The sequence below is a fragment of the Triticum aestivum genome, chromosome 2B, assembly GCF_018294505.1.
Source record: "Triticum aestivum cultivar Chinese Spring chromosome 2B, IWGSC CS RefSeq v2.1, whole genome shotgun sequence".
NCBI classification, from domain to species: domain Eukaryota; kingdom Viridiplantae; phylum Streptophyta; class Magnoliopsida; order Poales; family Poaceae; genus Triticum; species Triticum aestivum.
Window position 1 is genome coordinate 404,854,214 of NC_057798.1, and position 6,697 is coordinate 404,860,910.

A 6,697-nucleotide genomic window follows, 5' to 3' on the forward strand; every position below is an offset into this window, starting at 1 on the left:
GTGTGGTCTGGTCAGCACGGTAGGGGGTGAACTTTGCATATGCAGGGGTTTATAGGGAGACACTCTTAGAGTTGAATCCGCTATGCATTCCATAGATAATCTGACTACTTTTTATGTTTTCATGAATCTCAGATTTTGAACAGCATCATAATGATTATGAGCTTGCGCGCATGAAAAGAATAAAGTAGAACAATGCCATGGCTGTCAAACTTGCATTAAGGGACTGAAATCAAGTCTAGATGCAATGCAATGCAAACACTCTCCACCTATAGATTCATGCTCAGAATATGATCCTAACAGTGATTCTGAGCTAGAGGGAGACCTAAGTCAATGTAGCTCCCTAGTGGAGGAGTCAGAGGAAGATGCCCTATCTTATTCACCCATCAAGGTGCTTGCTCTAACTTTCCAAGGTTACATTGGTCGCACATATCTTGCAACTGAGATTTGCATTGCTTCTACTTTGTTGAACTGCCATTAGCTTAGTTTACACATAGTGTATGTGAATACACCCTGCCTATCCATTTTCAGTACATATTCCATCTGTCATCATACCATATTTATCCATTCAAATGTTGTTCTTGTGTATCAGACGTTCAAAATGAAGAGGGTGATTGCTGATCGTGGAGGAGCACAAGCAAAGTATTTGGAAAAGGTAGTGGTACCTGATAAATCAAATAGCCTATTAGGTGTAGTTGCAATATCACCTGACTCACAAAACACCCCAACTCTAGCAGACTCTAGCCCTACTACACTGGTCATTTCTGATGCCCCAACTCAGCAGACCCCAACTGCAGCAAACAGTATGATTATGCCAGTTGACATAGAACCAGCTCTACGATGCAAAACCCCCATTCCAGCAAAGAGTACACCAAATCCAGTTGCCAAATCCCTTTTCGAACCAGAGAGAGCCCCAATTGCAGCAAATAGGACCCCTGTTCCATTTCTTCCCAGTTTAGAAGATGAAGCTTATATTGTTGTCAAGAACTTTGTGCGCATCTTTCCTTCATGGAAAGATTATACCGCAGACACAGAACAATTTCCAGTCTTCCTCCAAAACTTACGCCTAAGTAATGTACAATGTTATTCATGGTCATTATTGCGTATGTTTCTTCTGACAGAAGACACAAGATTTCATTCTTTTAAATAGGCGAGGAGCAAACTGGATAGTGAAGACGAGCAAGGGTTGGCTGCGCTTTTCAAGCACTCATTGATGAAGTATCGTTCCTACCTGAGGCAAGCGCACTTCAATGGCAAGCCTCTAAACAAAATTTCTGTAAAGCCTCCGATGCTACATTTATCCGACGGTGCCTAGAATAATCTTGTTACACATTGGTCTCGGCTGCAGCGTAAGGTACTGTCTATGATATCACATCACAATTTGAACTACATTTCTGCATTTGCCTTAATGTCTCACTTGTACAAAAACTATTAGCAGAAGAACATTCATTCTCAAGGGACCACAGAATCTTGCAACTATACTGCACACTGCATTGCTCTTGTGAGTACCTCTTGCCCTGTATGACCATACTTACTTTCATAGTTGTTTGATTATGTAGCATCACTACACATGTTAGCCTCGTAATCGTCCATTTGGTGGTCATTATAAGATCTGTATGGACTCTTACATAAATTTAGAATCAACCCAATGCTTTTGAAGAGGTTTAGCTCTGCAGTCCTCTTGTAAGGACTGAACATCGTCTATCACTGTACTTACATTAACAGCTACTCCCTCCGTCCCATAATATAAGAATGTTTTGTGCAGTACACCAATGTTCAAAACACTCTTGTATTATGGGAAGAGGGATTGGTTCATTGTGTAGCATTCTGCATCTTATCTCCCTGGCCCACCATTTACTAAAAAAGATCAGATCTATATTTAATCTTACCAACAAGTAGATTACACAGACAATGCCAGTGCAGAAGTGTAGCCCATTGCTCTTCTCAGTACATTTTGTCCTGTAACGCTTGTACTTCCAGGGATTGGTAGTTGATTATGTAGCATCAATCTATCTTATCTTCATTATCCTCTATCCCTTCCAGTATTATCATATCTATAATTTCTCTCTACAAAATGTAGAGTACAGTCAATGTTTATGAAGAAGATTCTATGCTGAAATTCTTGAATTATCCTTCCCTTGACATGGAGAAGGGCATTATAAAGCCGGTGTTAACTGTTAATGTAAGTCAGTCCTTCTAAAGCCTTTATCCTCAACTGCTGTTTAATTTTCTCATACTCCCTATTGTTTAATGTTGTTTAGTTTGCTGTTTCTACCAAAATGCATGTTCGCAAGAACCGTAAGTTCTAAGTTATACTTGTAAAACCAAATTCCTTATTCATACCATGCACATTAATCAATACTCCCTATATGTATGCTTGTTTTTGTGGATCTATAATCCAGTGTGTGGTGAAGCAGCCCACGTTTGCACCTTGTCATCTCTTGTTTTATCTTACTGATGTGGCTGATGATATGAACAACATGCCATGCACATTAACCAAAATAGATACAATGATTTTATTTGCCCTTCATCTATGCTTGTTATGTTGACATGGTAATCCAGTAGTGTGGTGAAGCTCCCCGCATTATGAACAATGCCAAATTATGCTATTGATATTTTGAACTTACTCTTTATTTTCTAATTTGAAATTGGATGGAATTGACAGCACAGTTATCATCTTTCTTTATACACGTGCAAAACCTGTCATCTGTCTGCTTTGTTTCAGGGTGATATGCCAGATGGCATGCACAAGTCTGCTGAAGGCTGTGAGACAAACCCAACATATATTGCAGCAAAGAAGGCAAAACATCTTGAAGCTAGCGAGACAACCCCAAAGTCTTGTCTTGATGCAGTGTTCAAGTTACTTGAGACTAGCAGTCACACAAGCTCACAGAATTTGTTGTCTGAATCAGTTCGACTTCTTCAGTCCCAAGTTCTAGCAGAAAGGCATTCTGCAACTCAACTTCGACTTGAAGTTCTATCTCAAAGAAAGATTGCGGAGAACACCAATGAGAACCTCATCGCTAAACAGCTACACCTCGAAGCTGTGACTGACATGCTAGGCCAGTCTCACAGCCTTGATCAGCAGCTTGCGCAGCAGTTCCCCCGCAAGGCTAACCTTTCTTGAACTGTCTTGGAAGTGGTCTCGGTTCAGTATTATTTTGTTACGCTGCAATGGTGCCCAGTTTTTGTAATCTACTTCTTCGTTGCGCTTTATGATCACTGGTGGCGAACTTCAATGCCCAATGGATGTAATATACCTTAAATCCTTTATTGTATAGTGTAGGTTTATTCTTAGTTACTATGCCGTAATTTCTTTATTGTATAGAGTAGGTTTGTTCTTAATTCCTACTAGTTACTGCCATCATTCGCTATATGCAAAAAATCAAATGTAGTCGACCGGGCCGAAACATTCGACTCTAACGGGCCTGGTTTTTAGCGGGCCACAACTGGGCCAGCCTGCGTCTTTCTTGGGCCCGAATGATGTCCTAGGATATCCCGGAGTACCCGTGTGATCATCCTACGGTCCGCCACCCAGGCTCAAAGGGATCATAAGATTATTCATGCTAGAAACTTCCGTGTGCAGCCACAAGCTATTATGGGATCTAGCATAGTTCAGTAAGTTGCAAGACCTCTTTTAGTGGTGGGCTAGCAGATGTAGGGGAAAGTAGGTGTAACTGTCCACCCAGAGTAAAGAGCTATTGTTTCAGAAAGACTGTGTCTCAATTCTCCGATCATGGATGTATTCGAGTCTTGTGGGGAAAAGTGCGCAAACCTCTATAGAGTGTATAAACTAATCATGGTTAGCCGTGTCCCCGGTTATGTACGTTTTGAATATCTAGTTCTTGGATTATTCATGTTGATATCATCACTCTAAATATAATTTGATGGGTTTAATGATGATGCTTAATTGGGATTGAGTTGGAGGAACTTTCTCAATGTTTAACAACCACCATGATAGTTAAATAAAATTTATTCCTTTGTTGTAGTGAAAAATTGGCTTTATGCAAAACTGTAACGATAGAGCTTTCCATCAGCCATATATGCATGTAGTGATAGCATTTATTCTGTTCATTACTCTCTTGTGTTACATTGCGAGCATATTCCATGTGCTGACCCGTTCCGGGCTACAACGTTCATGTTGCAGACTTTTCAGACGACGAGTAAGGTGCCATAGGTACTCAGTGATGTTGTTGGAGTTGATGGACTCACTTTATCTTCCAAGCCTTCCGTTGTTATCGTTTTAGATGGCCTTAAGCCATATTCATTGTAATAAGTTCTCTTTTGAGATATTTGATGTAATAAGTGTGTGATTTCTACTCTGTTATAAATCCTCAAGTACTATGTGTGTCAGCATTACCGATCCAGGGATGACACTGATGCACAGAGATCAGACTGTTTGAGGTCTGGTCGCTACAATTTCTTTTCTATACAGCGGTCATAGTGTGATAGCGGCGGAGGCAGTGGTGGCCGCCTAAGGGCATCCAGAGAGCGCTTCTCTTTTACTGGGTCCATTTTCTCCTTTGGAGGTGGATATTTCGGTGCAAGCTAGCATTTCACATCGGCAGCCACAATATCCTTGTTTTCCTTGTCAGTCATCTCATACGGAAACTTGGCAGGAGCCTTGAGGCTTGGACCAGCTCTGAATTTCTTCCCTGTTGTACTGCTAGCCGTTGGAGCGGTGGTGGATCTCTTCCCCATTGCTGAGGCGGCGAAGTCAGGTGACGCGGTGGAGGAGGCGGAGTTCGCTAACTTGGCGGAGACAGCTGATGCGAAGGAGGATTCTGCTGAGGTGCCTCCTCCGCCGGAGATAGCTGACGCACCGGAGACGAGTGAGGCAGTGGAGATAGCATAGCTGGACTGTGAGGAGTCTGCTGAGGTGCCTCCTCCGGCTGAGTCTACTGAGGCGGCGTCTAGTTTGCAAGCAAGATGTTTTCCTTTCTCCATAGACAGGTAGTCCTTAAGGCATTTTCCAGATGAATCTCCCCTTCACCTATAGGGTATTCAAGCTCCAGCCCCTCAAATCCATTCATTATTTCATCCACCCCAACAACAGCATAACCATCTAGAATCGGAGCGAAATGGAAAGTTCCATCAGGTCGAGGAGGTAAGACATAGCCGAACGCCACCTTCAAGGTTAGGTTATGGCATTTCGCAATTAGCTCACAATGTTCATCCTCCGTGATACCATCCACGGGGTAGCGAGGAGCCGTGATATCAGGCTGAACGAGATCCATGGAAGCCACGCTGCTTTTCTGCTGAGATGGTGGGGTAGCTTCATGGGCAGTATCGAATGAAGGATCTTCGTGCTATTGAGAAGCTCGTTGACTGGTAAGTGCCTCTATTTTCTTATCATGCAGTTCTAATCTTTCTACCATCTTATGTATCCGGTCTTCTTCCTCTTTCTTCTTTCTCCCTCGGCTTCTATAACCAGTGATGTCCGGAAACCCAACTTCCATGCAACAGAGCCTGATGTGCCTCGTGTTCGTCCAGGGTGTTCAGGATTCCCGAGGGCGCGTGATAGCTCGTCCTTTTCTCTGTCGAGATGGAATCTCCCTTCCTGCACGTCCTTGATTGCTTCCTGAATCTTTTTGATGAGTGTTGCAAGTTGAGATTTCGTGAAAACACACTTCCCTGTTTCTGGGTCCAAAGTTCCCCCAACCCCGAAGAACCAAGCCTTTGCCCGATCGGACCATTTCAATGTCGCTGCTTGGACGCCTTTAGCAAGCAGGTCATTCTCAGCTTTGTCCCACGTAGGTTGGGCTTTGTTGTAGCCACCTGACCCCGTAACATGGTGATACTTCTTCTTTACAGCATTTAGCTTATTTGTCTGTGACATTTTCTTAGCTTTCTCCGATTTCTTGTACTCCACAAATGCGGGCCAATGATCTTTTATCTTCGCATATTGACCGGTGAATTCTAGAGTCTCGTCTTTGTTGACAAACTCATTCAATCTTTTCTTCCAGTTCTTGAATAGTTTCGCCATCTTCTTAAGAGCCCATGCCTTGTCGTTGTATAACTGGGCTATTCGGATCCTCCTCTGGCGGTAGGCTAAAATTTATCATCAGCGAGTTCCAAAGCTCATTTTCTTTCTATTGTCGACATAAGAAACTTCGCTGTCCTTCTTCTTATTCCACTCTTGGATGCTGATCAGGATGTTGTCCCTAACAACAACTTTGCACTAATGTACAAATTTGTCTTTGTCTTCTTGGGAGCAACCGGTTGGCCATCTGGAGCAACTTGTTCGATCGTGAACCTTTCATTCTCGCCCAACCTTCTCTTCGGGCCTCGTCTCCTTATAGAAGTTTGGCTCGATCCGGAGGACTAAAAGAAGAAAGAAGCGTTAATATATGTACATATTAAACAATTAATGCATCTAGTCAGTAGAGGCTTTATATATATACACAGCCGGTCTATTCTGCTAATATTCTGATAACACTTCGGCATTGCATGCTTAACGCAAGTGCATGTCATTGTTTGAACAAAGTGTGCTGCAGTAATCACGCAAGTGAATTTCCCGTCGCAAAAAACTGCAGACAGTATTTTTTCGGTACCTTTTTTGCTCTAATTTTTTAACCGTTTGTCGGAACGAGGCGTGTAATATATCGTTGAGAAGCTATGAATTAGGCGCAACTTCGTCATGTTGAACACTTTTCGAGATTCCTCATAGTTTAAGAGCAGTTTTGAAAATGATGCGGCG